The sequence below is a fragment of the Ursus arctos genome, unplaced genomic scaffold (assembly GCF_023065955.2).
Source record: "Ursus arctos isolate Adak ecotype North America unplaced genomic scaffold, UrsArc2.0 scaffold_33, whole genome shotgun sequence".
In the NCBI taxonomy this organism is placed as follows: Eukaryota; Metazoa; Chordata; class Mammalia; order Carnivora; family Ursidae; genus Ursus; species Ursus arctos.
Genome location: NW_026623019.1, coordinates 27,981,341 through 28,001,743, shown reverse-complemented (window position 1 = coordinate 28,001,743; position 20,403 = coordinate 27,981,341).

The following is a 20,403-nucleotide window of genomic DNA, read 5'->3' as shown; positions in this document are numbered from 1 at the left end:
ATGAAATGGGAAGGCAAAGGAATTGGTTCTTGGGATCATCCCTTTACTCCATTGTACCAGTAATTCCACTCATTTTTACTTCCTAATCATCCTATTGGCAGCTCCAAAGAGAATATTGTAATTTCTCAGGTTCAAGAAGCTACTAGGAGAGATGTCTAATGTCAAAAGAGGGGCATAACACTTGTTTTGAGCTTCCTCCTTATTTGTCTTTCCTTGACAGGTGCATGATACTTTTTTTTTTCTTTCTCACATTAAAGGTGTCCCTGGAAGCCCAGCAGAAATAATAATACCATGCCCTTTTACCTGGGCATCTTCACACTACAACGAGGGAGAAACAAACATTTTCTAATTGGAGACAGCACAATCTCCAAGTACCATTAGCTATTTTAACAATCTTTCAGTATTCTAAAGAACTGACTCCCAGGGGCACCTGGCTGGCTCAGTTGGTAGAGCATGCAACTCTTGATCTCAGGGTCTTGAAGTCAAGTCCCACATTGGGTGGGGAGCCTACTTAAAAAAAAAAAAACTGCCAAATCCCAGAACAGTATAATCGGCTTACCTCTCAGATGATTGACACTTGATACATAATTAATAAGCTAAGAAACTACTTCGCCTGACTTGTGGCAATTATACCTGTGTATTTATGCCCCCAATTTAAAAATGTTCAAACAAAAATTTGTGTACAAATGTCATCACAATAGCCAGAAGATGGAAACAACCTAAATGTCCATCAACAGATGAATGGATAGATAAAATGATATCTTTGTAAAGTACAATATAATTTAGCCATAAAAAGGAATGAAGTACTGATACATACTACAATGGCTATAAACGTGGCTAAACTGAAAAAGCCAGATACTAAAGATACACTTCACAGCAAAGAATATTTCCAGGGTAGAACATAATAGGGTAAAAGACTCTATCCACTAAGAATTCTGTGTGCAGAGAGAGGAGTTAAGATGGCAGAGGAGTAGAGGACCCTAAGTCTGTCTGGTCACTAGAATTCAGCTAGATAGTTGTCAAACCATTCTGAATACCTGTCAAATCAATGGGAGATCTGAGAAAAGAAATGTTGCAATTCTACAAATGGAAAAGCAACCACTTTTTGGAATGTAGGAGGTATGGAGACTTGAAACCAGGGCAATAGATCAGAGGATACAACAGCGGGAGGGAGCTGGATTAAGGAGGCTACCACGAAGTGTTATAAGCAGCAGAGTGCAAAATCAGAACTTTTAGAAGTCTGCTACAGTGGGGAACGTCCCTTGCTTAAAGGTGCTGAGATGATGGAGTGGGGTGGAATCCCGGGAGACAGCATGGTCTTAGGATCCCCAGGGTCACGAGAAGAGCACGGGTGCCTGAGTGTGGCAGAGTTCCCAGGCATCAGAGCAGGGAAGCTGGCTGAAAACAGCAAGTCTAGGCACTGGCTTTCTGTGGTGTTGCCATAAACTGCAAACTGCTTCATGGTCACATGACCACTCTCTGGGCAGGGGTCCAGCAAAAGGCAGAAGCATAGTGAGACCCCCTTTCTTCCCCTGGGAGTAACAGTGTGGGTCTGCACCATGGGAATCCCTAAAATTTGGAGACTTGAAACTCAGTTGCATGACTGAGATAGAAATGCTGTCACAAGCTGAGTGAACACAGAGTTCAGATGGAAACCAGGGAGAAAAAAGTGATTGCTTTTCTGTGAGAGCTCACTGGAGAGTTGGGGGCATGAACTTTCATCTCTGGGTCTAGAGAGCAGGGTGCCGCCACTTCCATCGCCCCCCCCCCCCCCCGCCCCCATCACTGCTGAAAGCCTTCAGAGAGCAAAACAGCACCACATAAGGTAATCTGGAGCCCGGTCCCCTGGAAAGGGAGGCACAATTCCACCAGGGCAAGGGCACCTGAGAATCAGCACAACAGCCCCCTCCCCAAGATCGGCAGGAACAACTGGCTACCACCAAGTTTACTGATCATAGAGACCTGCAAAACTTCAGCTCTTGGGGAAAACAGCATATAGTATTCACTGTTTGTTATTATTCTTTAGTTGTTCAGTTTTATTTTTTTTAACTGTTTTCTTTTTTAACTCTTATTCTTTTCTAATTTTTATTTTTTATATATACTTTATGTATATATTTTTTTATTTTTGGTTTCCATTCATTGAATTTTACTTTGTTTTCATATGTATAAATTTATCTTTCTTTCCTATTTTGGGATCTGGTTTCTTTTAACAAACAGACCAAAATACACACCGCATCTTGTATTTTGCTTTGTTCTGTTTTGTTTCTGGTTTGATTTTTTTTGTTGTTTTGTTTTTGTTTTCTTGTGGTTTGTTTTCCTTTTTTTTTTTTTCCTGTTGTTTTTGTTGGTATTTTTGTCTTATCTCTCTCTCTTCTATTCTTTTCTGGACATAATGATGAGACAGAGAACTTCACCACTACAGAGAGAAGGGGGTATTACTCACTGCCAGGGACTAAAGCAATATGGACATAAGTAAGATGTCTGAACTACAATTTAAAGCAATGATTATAAATATACTAGCTGGGCTTCAAAAAAGCAGAGAAGACACTAGATAATCCCCTACCAAAAAATATTAAAGGACTAAAATCTAGTCAGGCCAAAACTAAAAATGCTATTACTGAGATGCAGTCAAAAATGGACGCTCTAACAGCAAGAATAAATGAGGCAGAAGAGAGCGTCACTGATATAGAAGACAAAATGATGGAGAATAAAGAAGCTGAAAAGAAGAGAGAAAGGCAACTACTAGGTCACAAAGGGAGACTTCAAGAAATCAGCAATTCCATAAAGTGAAATAATATCTGGATAACAGGCATTCCAGAAGATGAAGGGGGAGGGACAGAAGGTTTACTTGAACAAATTATAGCTGAGAACTTCTCTAATCTGAAGAAGAAACAGGCATTCAAGTCCAGGAGGCACAGAGAACCCCCCCTTAAAATAAATAAAAATAGGTCAACACCTCAACATATAATATAGTGAAGCTTGCTAATTTCAGAGATAAAGAGAAAATCCTGAAAGCAGCTAGGGACAAGAGATCTTTAACCTACATGGGTAGAAACATACGACTGGCAACAGAGCTGACCACAAAGACCTGGCAGGCCAGAAAGGGCTGGCCTGATATATTCAATGTGCTAAATGGGAAAAATATGCAGCCAAGAATAATTTATCCAGCAAGGTTGTCATTCAGAACAGAAGGAGAGATAAAGAGTTTCCAGGACAAACAAAAACTAAAGGAATTTGTGAACACTAAATCAGCCCTGCAAAAATACTAAAGGGGATCCTTTGAGTGAAGAGAGAGGCCAAAAGTAACAAAGACCAAAAAGTAACAGACAATCTACAAGAACAGCAACTTTACCAGTAATACAATGGCACTAAATTCATATCTTTCAATATGAATGTAAATGGACTAAATGCTCCAATCAAAAGACATAGGGTAAAAGATTGGATTAAAAACTAAGAGCCATTGGGATGCCTGGGTGGCTCAGTCAGTTAAGCAGCTGCCTTTGGCTCAGGTCATGATCCCAGAATTCTGGGACTGAGTCCCGCATTGGGCTCCTTGCTCAGTGAGGAATCTGTTTCTCCCTCTGCCTGCTGTTCCCTCTGCTTGTGCTTGCTCTCTGTCTCTCTGACAAAAATAAACAAATAAAATCTTAAAAAAAAAAAAAAAAAGAACCACTGATATGCTGTCTACAAGAGACTGATTTTAGACCCAAAGACACCTGCAGATTGAAAGTGAGGGTGTGGAGAACCATTTATCATGCTAATGGACATCAAAAGAAAGCTAGAGTAGCCATACTTACATCAAACAAACTAAATTTTAAGCCAAAGACTGTAATAAGAGATGAAGAAGGACACTATATCATAATAAAAGGGTCTATCCAATGAGAAGATCTAACAATTGTAAATGTTTATGCCCCTAAATTGGGTGCAGCCAAATATATAAACCGATTAATAACAAATTAAAGAAACACATTGATAATGATACAATAATAGTAGGGGACTTTAACACCCTCACAAGAATGGACAGATCATTTAAGCAGAAGATCAACAAGGAAACTAGGGCTTTGAATGCACACTGGACCAGAAAGACTTAACATTTTTTAGAGCATTTCATCCTACTTCTTCCTTCATACATACACATTCTTCTCTAGTGTACATGGAACATACTCCAGAATAGGTCACATACTGGGTCACAAATCAGGTCTCAACCAGTACCAAAAGACTGGGATCATTCCCTGCATATTTTTGGACCACAATGGTTTGAAACTGGAGCTCAATCACAAGAGGAAATTTGGAAAGAACTCAAATACATGGAGGCTAAAGAGCATCATACAAAAATGAATGGGTCAACCAGAAATTAAAGAAGAATTTAAAAACATATGGGAACAAATGAAAATGAAAACAGAACACTTCAGAACCTTTGGGATGCAGCAAAGGCACGCCTCAGAGGGAAGTATATAGTGAAACAGGCCTTTCTCATGTAACAAGCAAAGTCTTAAATGCATAAGCTAATTTTACACCTAAAGGAGCTGGAAAACAAATAAGAAATAAAGGCTAAACCCAGCAGGAGAAGAGAAATAATAAAGATTAGAGCAGAAATCAATGAAATAGAAACCCAAAGAACAGAACAGAATGAAACTAGGAGTTGATTCTTTGAATTAATAAGATCAATAAACCCCTAGCCAGACTTATCGAAAAGAAAAGAAAAAGATCCAAATAAATAAGATCATGAATGGAAGAGGAGACATCAAACCCAACACCAAGGAAATACAAACAATTGGAAGAACATTATGAGCAACTATATGCCAACAAATTAGGTAATCTGGAAGAAATGGATGCATTCCTAGAAACATATAAACTACCAACCTGAAACAGGAAGAAATAGAAGACCTGAACAGACCCATAATCAGCAAAGAAGTAGAAGTAGTAATCAAAAATCTCCCAACAAATAAGAGTCCAGGACCAGATGGCCTCCCAATGAATTCTACTAAACATTTAAAGAATTAATACCTATTCTTCTGAAACTGTTTCAGAAAATAGAAATGAAAAGAAAACTTCCAAACTCACTCTATGAGACCATCATTATTACCTTAATCCCAAAACACGACAATGACCCTTCCAAAAAGGAAAATTTTAGACCAATATCCCTGATGAACATGGATGCAAAAATTCTCACCAGGATACTAGCTGAGAGGTTCCAAAAATACATTAAAAGGATTATTCACCATGAGCAAGTGGGATTTATTCCTGGGCTGCAAGTATGGTTCGATAACAGCAAATCAATCAATGTGATATACCACATTAATAAAAGAAAGGACAAGAACCATATGATCCTCTCAATAGATGCAGAGAAGCATTTGACAAAATACAGCATCCTTTCTTGATTAAAACTCTTTGCAGTGCAGGGATAGAAAGAACATACCTCAATATCATAAAAGCCATATATGAAAAACCCACAGTGAATATCATCCTCAACAGGGGAAAACCAAGAGCTTTTCCCCGAAGGTTGGGAACATGATAGGGAAGTCCACTCTCACCACTCTTGTTCAACATAGTACTAGAAGTCCTAGCCTCAGCCATCAGACAACAAAAAGAAATAAAAGGCACCCAAATCTGCAAGGAAGAAGTGAAACTCACTCTTCACAGATGACAGGATACTCTATGTTGAAAACCCAAAAGACTCTACCCCAAAATTGCTAGACCTCATACAGGAATTCAGCAAAGTGGCAGGATATAAAATCAATGCAGAAATCAGTTGCATTTCTATACACTAACAATGAGGCCAAAGAGAGAGAAATTAAGGAATCAATGCCATTTACAATTGCACCAAAAACCATAAGATGCCTAGGAATAAACCTAACCAAAGGGATAAAGGATCTGTACTCTGAAAACTATAGAACACTTATGAAAGAAATTGAGGAAGACACAAAGAAATGGAAAAATATTCCATGCTCATAGATTGGCAAAACAAATATTGTTAAAATGCCTATGCTACCCAAAGCAATCTACATATTCAATGCCATTCCTATCAAAATACCATCAACAGGGCGCCTGGGTGGTTCAGTCAATTAAGCATCTGCCTTTGGCTCAGATCATGGTCCCATGGTCCTGGGATCGAGCCCTGTGTCAGGTTCCCTGCTCAGTGGGGAGCCTGCTTCTTCTTCCTCTGCCCCCCCCCCATTCTCTCTCTCTCTCTCAAATAAATAAAATCTCAAAAGAAAAAAAAATACCATCAACATTTTTCACAGAGTTGGAACAAGTAATCCTAGAATTTATATGGAACCAGAGAAGACCCTGAATAGATAAAGGAACGTTGAAAAAGAAAACCAAACTGGTGGCATCACAATTCTGGACTTCAAGCTCTATTACAAAGCTGTAATAATCAAGACAGTATGGCACTGGCAAAAAAAAACAGACACACATAAATCAATGGAACAGAATAGAGAGCCCAGAAATGGAACCACAACTCTATGGTCAACTAATCTTCAACAAAGCAGGAAAGAATACCCAATAGAAAAAAGATAGTCTCTACAACAGATGGTGTTGGGAAAATTGGACAGCCACATGTAGAAGAATGAAACTGGACCATTTTCTTACACCATACACAAAGATAAACTCAAAATGGATGAAAGACCTAAATGTGAGACAGGAATCCATCAAAATCCTAGAGAAAAACACAGGGAGCCACCTCTCCGACCTTGGCCTCAGCAGCTTCTTGCTAGACACATCTCCAAAGGTAAGGGAAACAAAAGCAAAAATGAACTATTGGGATTTCATCAAGATAAAAAGCTTTTGCACAGCAAAGAAAACATTCAACAAATTAAAAGACAACGAAGATATTTGCAAATGTCTTATCAGATAGAGGGCTAGTATCCAAAATTTATAAAGAATAAACTCAACACCCAAAAAGCAAATAATGCAGTCAAGAAATGGGCAGAGGACATGAACAAACATTTCTTCAAAGAAGACATACAAATGGCCAACAGACACATGCAAAAATGCTCAACATCATTCAGCATCAGGGAAATACAAATCCAAACCACCATGAGATACCACCTCACACGAGTCAGAATGGCTAAAATTAACTACTCAGGAAACAACATGTTGGCGAGGATGCAGAGAAAGGGGAACCCTCTAACACTGTCGGTGGGAATGCAAGCTGGTGTAGCCACTCTGGAAAACAGTATGGAGGTTCCTCAAAATGTTAAAAACAGAGCTATTCTATGACCCAGCCACTGCACTCCTAGGTATTTACCCCGAAGGATACATAGTGATTCAAAGGGACACATGCACCCTAATGTTTATTGCAGCAATGTCCAAAATAGCCAAACTATGGAAAGAGCCCAGATGTCCATCGACAGATGAATGGATCAAGTAGATGTGGTATCTATATACAATGGAATATCACTCAGCCCTCAAAAAAAAAATAAAATCTTACCATTTGCAATGACATAGATAGAACTAGAGGGTATTATGCCAAGTGAAATAAGTCAGTCAGAGAAAGACAGTTATCATGTGATGTCATTCATATGTGGAATTTAAGAAACAAATCAGGGTAGGGATGGAAAACTAAGAGGAAATGAGAGAGGAAGACAAACCATAAGAGACCCAGGAAACAAACTGAGAGTGACTGGAGGGGAAGTGGGTAGGGGGTTGGGGTAACTGGGTGATGGACATTAAGGAGGGCACTTCATGTAATGAACACTGGGGATTATATGCAACTGATGAATCACTAAATTCTACCCCTGAAACTAATAATACACCACATGTTAGTTAATTGAATTAAAAAAAAAAAAGGAAAAAAGACCATCCCATGAAGTTTTCATTTCAGATATTGTTCTTTTCATTTCTTGGATTTCCATTTGGTTTTTTCTTAATTCTTCCCTCTTCTCTGCTTAGTGCCTGCATCAATATAGGCTTTTCCTTAAGACCTTGAACATATTTACGGTTTCACTGCCCCTTATCTGCTACTTCCAACATCTACATTATTTTTGACTGCTTTTTTTTCTTAATTGTGGGTTATACTGTTCCTCTTTTACACGTCTCATAATCTTTTATCCTATGCTGGACATTTTGTGTAATATGTCACAAGGAGTCTGGATTATGTTGTCATCCTTTAAAAGATGTCATTCTGGCCTGCTGTTAAATGACTGATCTCTTCAGGTTTGGTTTTATTCTTCATTAAGACAGGCTTATTTCTCTTTTGTGTTTCATCCCAGAACAGCGTGGCCTCTTCTCAGCGTGGTCCATATTGCTAAGGTGTGGCCTCTCTGGACCTCAGCTAAATGCCTCAGGTACTCAGCTCTCTCTTCTTTACCTGAACTGGACCTCAGCTTCCCCAGCACGACCCTTGATGGCTGAGGTTAGCTCTCGGCAGGCACTCCCTACTAACGCCATGTTTTGAAAGAAACGTTGGAACATTTTCTTGGGCAGCATCCGTTTACATAGTATCTTCGAGAATATTTCTCCTTTCTGGAGCCTGTATTAAGTACGGCGAGTTACCTTAGATAAGAATGTTAGACGTTAGTTTTGAATGTGAATGATACTAACAAAACTGGCGGGTACGAAATGAGGCTTTTCCTTAAGGCTTAGAAGATACCCCAGAAAATCGCTGAGTATTTAGGAGTAGTGGAGCAGATTGGCTCAAACTCAATTGAGTTTAGTTTAGTTTTTTTTGTGTTTTTTTTTTTAATCCTGTATGAGATAGTTGAATTGTGATTCAGTAACTTTTTTTTCTTTTTTTTTTTTCTTTTTTTAAATTTGTTTTTGTTGTTGTTGTCTGTTTGTTTTGTACAGGAAACCTGTAAAACAGTGATAATTGATAGTTAAGTCCGAGGTTGGGCACAGGGCTGGCTCAGTCAGGAAAGCCTGCAGCTCTTGATCTCGGGGTTGTGAGTTTGAGATCCACAATTGGGTTCCAGACTCAATCTTTAAAAAAAAAAAAAAAAGACTGGGAGGCCTGGGTGGCTCAGTGAAGTTGGCCTTTCACTCAGGCCCTGATCCCAAGGTCCTAAGATGGAGTGTCTGCCTCTCCTTCTTCCTTGCTGGTCCCCCTGCTTGTGCTTGAGCTCTCTCTGTCTCTCCCTCTCTCTCAAATAAATAAATAAAATCTTAAAAAAAAAAAAAAAAGACTGAGGTTAAGAGCCTTATACAGACACTTTAGGCTTTATATAGCTCATTTGTTTAGTTCAATACAGGAAAGGTAACAGTACTCAGTAAATAAATATATAGATTTAATACAATTCCATTTAAAATATTAGAATAAGATGTGATAAAACACTACAAAGTAATAGCACAACAGAAAAACGAGATTATTAAGAATTATTTTGAGAGGCGTTGCAGGAGCAGCAGCGGCAGCCGCCAGGCAGCCCCGCTTCTCACCCCCCGCTCTGGGTGACCCACGGCTCTGCACCCGGCGGCCCCCAGCCCCGCGCCCGCCCCACTGCCCCCCTACCCAAGAGGAAGGGCAGCCTGGCAGAGGGGCGGCTAAGGAGCAGCCCGAGAGGACAACAGCGTGGTTGTCCGCCACACCTGCTCCTGTAAGAGCGGAAATGATGCCAAAAAGGCAGCCAGAAGGATAAATCTTCAGACAAGAAAGTGCAAAGTGGCTAACCAAAAAATGCAAGACTTAGCTGGCAGAAAATGGAGAAACTAAAAACGAGGGGAGTCCGGCCTCTGATGAAGAAGGAAAGAAGCCCAGTCTGATTAATATCATATACCCGGTCTTTCAGTGATCCCTGTTCTCCCTTCTTCTACAATCCAGAGGAATATTTTTATCAACTGTTTTGTAAACCCAAGTGTTTTAGTAGCTCTAGAAACATGGTTAAGGAGGCAATCTCACCTCATCCCATTTTTTTTTAAGTGTAAATGCTTTTTTTTTAAAGGTGAAATCATTTCCTGGTTGTTTATTTTTTTGGGTGCAATCAGAAAATAGTGGGATATTGATTATGGGAGGCTTTTATTGTCTCGGGTGTCAGCTTAACATTCCACAGATGGGGTAATTTTCATATCCTATAATACAAAGCATACTAAACGGCAATTTGGAGTCAGTCGTGCATTTAATATGTCTTGAGTATTTTAAGTTACTCTTATTCCCGTGCTGTTTTTGGTAGAATTGTTTCCTAAAGAAAACCATTTACTGCTAAGGAAAATTTGCCTCCAAGTTTTAAGCTGGAAGGTCACTGGAATAAGTTTTAGAAAAGAATCACGACTACATGATTTTTTAGATTTTTGGTAGGTATGTTAAGAATTGTGTACATGGGGCACCTGGGTGGCTCAGTCAGTTAAGCGTCTGCCTTCAGCTCAAATCATGATCCCAGGGTTCTGGGATCGAATCCCACATGGGGCTCACTGCTCAGCAGGAGTCTGCTTCTCTTCTCCTCTCCGCTCATGCTCTCTCTTGCTATCTCTGTGTCTCTCGCTCTCTCAAATAAATAACTAAAATCTTTAAAAAAAAGAAGAAGAAGAAGAAAAGAAAAGAACTGTGTGCATGTTAGGACATGTCGGTGGTGCAGCCATTTGAGTGTTCAACTCTTGGTTTCGGCTCAGGTCGTGATCTCAGGGTGTTGAGATCGAGCCCCAGTTGGGCTCTGTGCTCAGCTGGGAGTCTGCTTGACATTCTCTCTCCCTCTCCCTCTCCACCTCCCACCCCAGTTGCACTCTCTCTCTCTAGTAAATAATAAATCTTTTTAAAAATAGTTTATTAAAAAAAGAATTGTGTACAAATTAAAACGTCTATGCTGATCCTCAGAACAACCAGTAAAAACTCAATTATGAAACAAAAAGAATTATTTTGAAGGATGCCTGGCTGGTTCAGTCAGTAGAGCATACAACTCGATCTCGGGGTTGTAAGGCTGAGTCCCACACTGGGCCTAGAGTTTACTTTTAAAGAAAAACTTTTTTTTTTAATAATTATTTTGAGTAAAACAATAGATTTTTTAACTCCTCCTGCCACACAAAAAAATTAAGCCACAGCAGCTTCCTAACGAATCTACTTTTATCAAATGTAGACCACCCCACCTTCACCCCCATGGATCCATCTTTTACATTGCAACAAATGTGAGTTTTGTGAGGCATTTCGGTGACTTCCCATTGCTATTAAGATAAAACAGAGCTCTTGGGGCGCCTGGGTGGCACAGCGGTTAAGCGTCTGCCTTCGGCTCAGGGCGTGATCCTGGCGTTCTGGGATCGAGCCCCACATCAGGCTCCTCCGCTATGAGCCTGCTTCTTCCTCTCCCACTCCCCCTGCTTGTGTTCCCTCTCTCACTGGCTGTCTCTATCTCTGTCGAATAAATAAATAAAATCTTTAAAAAAAAAAAAAAGATAAAACAGAGCTCTTTATCAGGGATTATAAAATCCTACACTGTGACCCCTACCTACCTACCTACCTGCACTATTGACCCTTCTAGATTCATCTCCCATGAGATTATGCCTCACTCTCTCAGCTCTAAGTAACCTCTTTTTAATCCCCTCTTCCTGTCTTACTCCTTTCCACCACAGGGGCTTTGTCCTTCGGTTCTCTCTCCCTGGAAAGCTCTTCCTTCATCATCTTCACCTGGATAACTCTAATCCTATACATATCAAGTATTATTTTCTTGGGGAAGCCTTCTCTGGCCTCCTGGTCTAGGCCACATCCTACCCTTTCTAGGCATTCATAGTATTTGAACTCCCTCAAAATGTATATCCCAGTTGTAGTTCACAAGTTGGTACCAAGCAATTTAAGTTCGATAATTAATAGTATCTTAGTCTCTTCCGGGTAAATGGTCTCTTTTGGATTACTGTCTTTAGAAGAAAATTATCTTCTGGACTTCCTCCCTTTCTCTAAGATGACATCTGGGTATTTAGAGTAACTTAACGCATCTTACCTGCTTAGCTTTGAGGGAGTGAGAAGTAAACAGAAGGCATCTGGGAGACCACGGGTCAATAAGGTCAGAGCAAGAGGTGGGAGCTTCTATTCCCGCGAAGAGGGAAAGTCTGATATCTGGAGAGACTGTGTTAGGAATGGCCCTAAGGAACCTAAAGGCACAGGCCCAGTGCTTCTCCAACCTCTTAGGCAACACATTTGTTTTTTCATCACTGGTCACCAGTCTTGCTCATCTTGGCTTCATCGTTTTCTAACAGGGTTCCTCCCCCTTTTTTTTTTCTTTTTAAAGCCCTAGATCAACCTCAGATGGTGCCGCAGAAAACATCACCCCCCAGGAGTCGAGGTTCCTGTCTGCACTGGATCCACGCGAGGACTCTCAGTAGTTCAGGAATAAAGTGCCTCCCTGAAACTCCCACCTAATGGTGAAACTACATGCCAGTGTTTGCAGTAAAAATTTCTGTGAACTCCTATTTATCCTACTCCTCGCCCATATCATGGTAATGTGTTACACAGTTTTCACTGGCTTTGTATGTTCTTATATTTTTTTAAGGTTTTCTATAAGTGAAAAATATGGCATATATATATATATATGTATATATTGGCTTCATGTTTGAAAGTACATTAAACTGGGAAGAAGTGGTGTCTGAGATTCCGGGGAGAGGACCAGCACAGAAGCTGGAGGGGTTGTTGCTGGAGGGAGTGGCCATGTTGGGGTGGAAGCGCGAGGGAATATGTTGAAGAGGGAGGGGGCAGAGCTCTCAGATTGGAGCTGTTGTGTGAGGGATCAAAGTGAATGGTGCCAGGCTTTTCCTGGGCTCATAAGCTGATTTTTCAGGGAGGAAGTCAGTGAGGCAGAAAAAAGAGTGTCACAATTTTGGTGGGGAGGAGGCAGATCGCCCACTAATCATCTTCAGTTACTATAACCTCCAGTTATACCCACAGGAGTTTAGGGTAAAACACCGCTTTACAAGGAATATATCTGGTACTTTCTTATCATGGAGAGAGGAGGTCATCCAGGTTCTAGGGTGAGACCCCCTAAGTTACCTACCCAGGATGCGGAATCAGATCATTGGTGAATGAACAAATAAATGCCACTGAGTAATTCAAGAGGTGATACAAATATAGTGTGAGCAGGAAAGGGAAAAAAAAAAAAAAAGCAGGCGTATTCCTCCAGCCCTGTTGGGAAAACCGTCCTGCCAGAGTTCTCCTCATCGTGGGATTCTTCAGTAGTGAAAAGGGGAGGGAAAGTGTCGAGCTCTGTGGTGGCTGTCGCCATTCATTTATTCGACACAAACAGTGTGTGTCCATCACGTACCAGATTCTATTCTAGGAACTGGGGTGTGAAACAATGACTGAAACGGATTTTAAAAATAATAAACATGGATCTTGGATTCTAGCAGAGAAGACAAATAAATTAGTAAAATGCCTAGTATGTGAGACAGTAACAGGTGCTAAGGGGAAACGGAAAGCAGAGGTTGCAATTGTGATGGTGACGTGTGAGCTCTCTAGTGCCGCTGGGCAAATCACCCCAGTGCTCAGGAGGCTTGAAACCACAGTACGTTTTATTACCATTCACAGTTGCCGCAGAAGATGTCGTCCGGGGCTACAATCACGAGAGACCCAGGCCGAAGCTAGTTCTTATGACTTATCCTCAGAAGTCACATAGCCGCTTAGGTATTACTTATCTCTTACTGCTTAACAAATCACCCCAAAACTTAGTGGTTTAAAACAAAACATTTAGTTAGATTGGTCTCTGAGTCAAAAATTGAGACAGGACGACACAGTGGGAATGGTTTGTCTTTTCTCAGCCACATCCTCAGCTGGGACACTTAAAGCCTGGGCATCTGAGATCGTCTGATCTTGATTGAGCCTAAAGGGATCCACGTCCAGGGAGCTGACTCAAATGTCTGGCTAGTTGCTTCCTCTCTGCCTGAGCTCCTTGGCCCATGGGCCCTTCCCCCAAGCTCTTTGAATGTCTTTAACATGGCAGCTGAATTCCCCAGAGCAAGCAATCCGAGAGAGAGAGAGAGAGAGAGAGAGAGAGAGAGGGAGAGAGAGAGAGAGGTGTAACAGCCAGCCCTTTTAACCATTTATCATCTGGCCTTAGCAGTCACATAGTCTCCGTTTTTGAAGAGAGTGGGAGAGGTACCTGGATGGCTCAGTTGGTGAAGCATGCAGCCCTTGATTTTGTTCAGGTCATGATCTCAGGGTCATGAGACTGAGCCCTGTGTTGGGCTCCACACTGAGCCTGGAGTCGGCTTAAGATTCTCTCTCAACTTTCCCCTCTGCCCCTCCCTATTCATGCTCTCTCTCTCTCTCTAAAAACAATAATAATAATAAACTTACTTGAATAGAGAATGGGAGAGGGAAAGTGGGTATTTGTTTTGCCATTTATTCAGCATAAACGTATAATTGTTTGTTATGTGTGTTATATGCCAGGTTATATTTTAGGGGTACTTGGGGGTAGAATGGTGATTGAAACAGATCCCAAAAGTATCACTTTTTAGTGAAGAAGACAAAAAATAAATTAGTAAATTAGTAGATGTATATATATATATATATATATATATATATATATATATATATATATATATATATACTGTGTTTGATAGGGCGCCTGGCCGGCTCAGTCAGAAGAGCATGCGACTCTTGATCTTGGGGTTGTGAGTTCGAGCCTCACGCTGGGTGTAGAGATTATTTAAAAACAGGGCGCCTGGGCAGCTCAGTCAGGTAAGCGATTGCCTTCGGCTCAGGTCACGATCCCAGGTCCCTGCTCAGCAGGGAGTCTGCTTCCCTCTCTCCCTCGGCGCCCCCCCCATGCTGGCTGGCTGTCTCTCTCTCAAATAAATAAATAAAATCTAAAAATAAATAAAAAATATATACAATATACATACACACATTTGATGGTGACACGTGCTGAGGAGGTTGCAGTATTTGGTAGGGTGATATCCAGTCCCAAGTTTCTTTTGCCTTCTCCAAAACGCTTCCTCCGGGTAAATCTCCTGCCCTGTCTTCCCTCCCGAAGGTCTGCTTCTGTCCTTCATTTACGTGACGCTTTTTTTCTTCCTTCAATTCTATCACAGCAACAAAGAAAGGAGCAGTAGAAAGGACCCCCCACCCGTGAGTCCCCGGCACTGCAGCACGCCTTAAACTGGACCAGATTTTACACTGGCCTCTCTAAGTCCCCGATCTTCTCACTTGGCCCCAAACTGAGTCTTTCAGTTCCGTAACAGAGGCCACAGGGAACCCTTGGCCTTCGGTTTCCCATGTGGCAGGAAGTTTTGGCTCCTGTAGGGAATCCCTGTGGCTCTCCAGGTCTGCTGAGTAAGATGACCAACCGGTCTTTCAGCTGCCCTGGCCCTGGGGAGCCAGAGTTTACGTGAAAGCACACCTGATTTTTCTCGCCCACATGTACAGAGGTGGGCCCTGACACGGAGGGTCACTGGAATTCAGGTGGATTCTCTAATGGGCCCCAGCACCTCCACCGAGAACCCAGCACATCCGGATGGTCTCCACAGCCCTTTGTACGAACTTCTGCTCTGTATAGCTCAACAGGGCAATGATACCTTCTTTCATTAAAAAAATAAATAGATAAAAATTTTAAAAATTAATGCTGTTATTTTTGTGCTGACCGCAAGAAGGTGCTGTTCCCCAACTCATGCAGCCAAAAGGCCCTGGTTTCCTGTCAAACCCAGGGACTGTTCAAAGTGAGCTGGGACCTTCAAACTGAGTTGTAGTAAAGTCTTTGCGAAAAAGAAAGGGAAGTAAATGTCTAAAGTGTTGCAACCCAGTCAATCTGGTTTATATGTTAATTTTCTCAACTCTGCTCCTAGTTCTGGGGCTGCCCTCACAAAAAGGATCATATTTAGCCCCCACCACCTAGAAACGTTTTGCTGAACACCTTTACCCCTAATGTCCAGGCCCAAGAAAAAGGGCAAAGAGAGGTTGGTGTCCCTTCTCTGACCTACTGCTGGAAAGAAAGTCCGAGGTTGTGAGACTGGTTCAATCTCAGTAAAAATAAGACTAGCGGTCACCCTTCCTGAAGGCTCTGCCATGCCTGACAAGACCTCCCTACAACATCTAGTCTAGTACTTCTGTCCCTATCTCTCTCTCTCAGTTTATAAGTAGTACCCGGACGTACTCTAGTGGCCACGCAATACAGAACTACACAGAACACAGCAAAATCTCATAGTTCTTCTGAGTGTGGTTTCCAAAGTCTCCAAAACAGAGTGTAATAAGTGGGCAGGAGCCAACTCTCACTTACTGTCCCTGGGACCCAGCACTTCCTATTTCTATCTTTGCACCTCTCCTTGTCAGGACGGTTTCCGGTCAGGATCATACCCATCCTGGGGGTCGGCCCTGAACATGCCTCCCCAGGAGCATCTCCTACAGTGTATGAGAAGGACCGCCGGTGGTTCAGCACGGTGAGCCACACTATTCTAAGCAAACATGGTTTCCAAGAGGTATGCAAGTCTATCAGTAAGGTTTAAAGCTAGAATCTGGCAGGGAGTGGCAGAGGCCCCCATGATAGTGTCCAAATCATGATGTGTAGGAATGACGACAGACTATCAGGCACTATCAAATACGGGGGGGAGACTGGTAACAGATTGGAGCGCCTGGCTGGCTTCGTTGGTAGAGCATGCAGCTCTTGAGCTCAAGGTGACCAGTGGGAGCCTCACATTCAGTGTAGAGATCACTTAAAAAAGCCAAACAAACTGGTAATGTCATTTTGCTACCAGCTCTGAGTGAAGATTTAGACAATAGCATATATTTTCCAAGATAAGAATATTTAACAGAACTAAGGAAGTAGGTCGCCTCAAGAGTCTGCTTTTGAATTTCCTTCCACCAAAAATGCAAATTAATGCTAATTCTTTCTGTTTATAATATGCACAAGCAAACAGCACCACCTTGGCATACTCTCGTGACTTCATCCCACAAAATTCTCTGCAAAATATTTGCCAGTTCTAGTAGGTCAAAGATGATTCTTTACCACATTTGCTTTTTGTCTTCTTGTTTAATGAACCCATCTGATATATGGAACATAGGAATTTTAATTCATTTTTCCAAATGTCAGAATAATTCAAATTCACCTTCTGATAAATTTGCCAAAACTTAGGTTTGATTTTACTTTTGAGCTATTTCCATTCTTTGTTTTCAACAGCAAGCAAAAGAGATGGTGAGTTGTAACTTCACTTTGTCCTAACACATGTCAAGTATCTGCAGAAAGGAAAATTCAGTTCTAGGTGCTGGGGTTACAGAGAACAACATAGATGAACTAAATCTTCTTGAGGATTAGTTCTTGGCAACCAAAATCACCATCATCCATAGAATCAGTATAATTTCTACAGTTAGTTACAACAGGTTTGGTTACAAGTAGGAAAATAGCATAGAAACAGCTTAAGTCACAGAGATATTTGTTATCAGGATTCAAAGGTGGCTCACGGAACCTAGGAGCTGAGATGCAGCCCAAATTTTGTAATGAACTGAAATCAAAGATTCAACTGTGCCAGGAAATCTTTATCCTCATACACTCTGCCTGCATGTGTACTTTGTTCTCTTTCTCAGTGGGCTGATCTCTATACAACTCATGCAATGGAGCAGAATGTGTCTTCTCAAAGGTATACATTCACATCTGCCCTGTTTAAGAGACCAGCCAGACAGAGACTGGAAAGAGAGAGTGGGAAGACTGGGGGACCAGTCCATGAGCTCAGGTTTCCTACAACTGGCATTTTTGAGAACATCTAGTCTAGTACTCTCCTGTCTGTCTGTCTGTCTGTCTGTCTCTCTCTCTGTCTCTCTCAGTTTATAAGTATTACACAGACATACTCTTGTGGCCATGCAATACAGAAACATACACAGGAACACAGCAGAATCTCCTCATAACTCCAGTTCTCCTTCCTGCATCAAGGATAACCACCACTAACAGCTACATACACCTCCAGTTTGCTTCCTAGGTACCCATATCTGTACATATACCCATATCTCTATCTGTCTGTCTATCTAATCAGTACACTTGGAAAAAAGCAGATTACCCTCCATAATGTGACATGCCTCAGCAAATTAGTTGAGGCTCTTAAGAACAGTGTCAGGTTTCTTGAGGAGGAAGCAATTCTGCCTCAAGATTGCAACATAGAAGCCCTGCTTGAGTTTTTAGCCTGCATATCTCAGACTCAAGACTGCAACACCAAATCGTCCTGAAATTTCCAGACTTCTGGCATGCCCAATACATTTCAAAGTTGCCAACCCCCATATCCTTTTGGTTTGATTTCTCTAGAGAACACTGACTGATACAAATTTTGGTGCTGAGAATAGTTCTAGAGGAACACAATCTCAAAATTGAGTTTCTTGAATTGGTTCTGGGGTTTCTGGAATTGGTTCTCTAATCTGGTTACATTTAAAGGCACTAACAACTCTATTTTCAATAGGAAAGAGAACACTAATAGTTCACAGCATGATGTGGCAATAGAGATAAACAAATATTACCACTGACTGTCCCTAAACAATATTAATAAGAGGTACGGTCCTGGGTGACCATGTATTTGATACCTTAGAACATTTTGTCAAGCTAGCAAGTATAATGAGATTGGCTGGTTACTCCTAATTGCACTGGACAGAGTGAGGAAAGAAAAGGAAGAGCTCAGGGATTTGAAATCCCAGCTTGATGCTGAACAAATTACTTGAAGTTTTCTACATCCTGAAAAATCCTTATCCCCTGTAGCTGCAGAGCTGAGATGGCTGAAAAACAAACCTAGCTTTTCATCCTGAAATAGCTGAATTAAAACACAAATGAGGGCGCCTGGGTAGCGCAGTCGTTAAAGCGTCTGCCTTCAGCTCAGGGCGTGATCCCGGCGTTCCGGGATCGAGTCCCACATCGGGCTCCTCTGCTGGGAGCCTGCTTCTTCCTCTCTCACTCACCTGCTGTGTTCCCTCTCTCGCTGGCTGTCTCTCTGTCACATAAATAAATAAAATCTTTAAAATAAATAAATAAATAAATAAATAAATAAATAAAACACAAATGAAATTCCCAATCTCACATGAAGCATTGATTGGAAAGGAATGGAATCCTGAATATAGGAATGGAGACATATGGGAAGATCCTGATGAGATGGAACATAACCCCTAAATTTTGATGAATCTTCTTGCCAGTAGAAGCACCACTCTACCCATATCAAGATTAATGCTGCTTTGCCCGAGGAACTTATAATAGCGTCCTTTGAGGTAGTTGTCTTGCAAGACAATGCTGACTCTCCTCAAGACCAACTCTTACCACCTGTCTCTGCTTCTAGACTTATAACTAGACTCAATATCCACCAAGCTCCTAAAGATGAGCTATGAAGTGTGACTCATGAGGGGGTGTGTTACCCTCCAAAAGAATTACATTATTTTTCCAGCGTAGAGAGGCAGAAATCCAGAGTATCTTAAGAGATATTAAAAGTATGAGATAATGGTGGAATATTGGATCACCTAAATTTATTGATTTGGGCCCAATAAGCAAAGATCCCAGATTTAAATGTTGCAGCTCAAGGGGTTAAAAATATCTCTAATAGTATGTTTGGTTTTTTGGACCAAAAATGTGGCCTATGCTAAATGAGATTAAAATACCAGAACTTCCTTGGTATACTTAGAGAAAGGTTTCCAAAGGTCTAAGGCAATTGGGGTGTTAGAGTACATTTATCATTTAAATCCCGCTCATCTACCCTGAGAACATGCAGAAGATACACCCTTCACTATGAAAAATAAATTTGTGAGAGGGAGCTCCAGCATCCTTAAAGACCTCAGTGCTCACTCTTCTTTGAGGTTAGAAATTACAGTGGAGGGGCGCCTGGGTGGCACAGTGGTTAAGCGTCTGCCTTCGGCTCAGGGCGTGATCCCGGCATTATGGGATTGAGCCCCACATCAGGCTCTTCCGCTATGAGCCTGCTTCTTCCTCTCCCACTCCCCCTGCTTGTGTTCCCTCTCTCGCTGGCTGTCTCTATCTCTGTTGAATAAATAAATAAAATCTTAAAAAAAAAAAAAAGAAATTACAGTGGAAACTGCCACCACTAAATTGGGAAACCCAAAAGCAATGGGAGTATTGGATCCTAAGGGGGCAAGGGTCAAGTGCGGGCATTGAATCACCAAAGGCAAGGTAGGCATGGTTGCTGTAATGGACAGCAGAGTCAAAGCAGCAATTAAAATATTCTGATTCAATCAGACTCTGATCTGCAGAGACTTATGGCTTTAACTAGTTGATCATGGTGTCACTACACATGAAATAGATGGGCAATCTATTAAACTCTTACTTGATCTGTATAAGTGAAAGAGTTCCAGGTCAAATGAACAAAAGCCTAATTTGAATAGAGTCATGATCCTTCAACCAATTCCCTAGACTTGAGCCAGTTTTACAGACTCAGAACTCCTTGAATGAAGAAGAGGCCAGGTCCCCTTGAGGAAGGACCCTAGTGTACTGGCAAAAATTTATACTGTTCATCTCTTCCCCAGCTTTCCAAAAAAAGAGACCAACGGCCTATCACCAGGGTGACTGCATTGGGGAAAAGGAAATA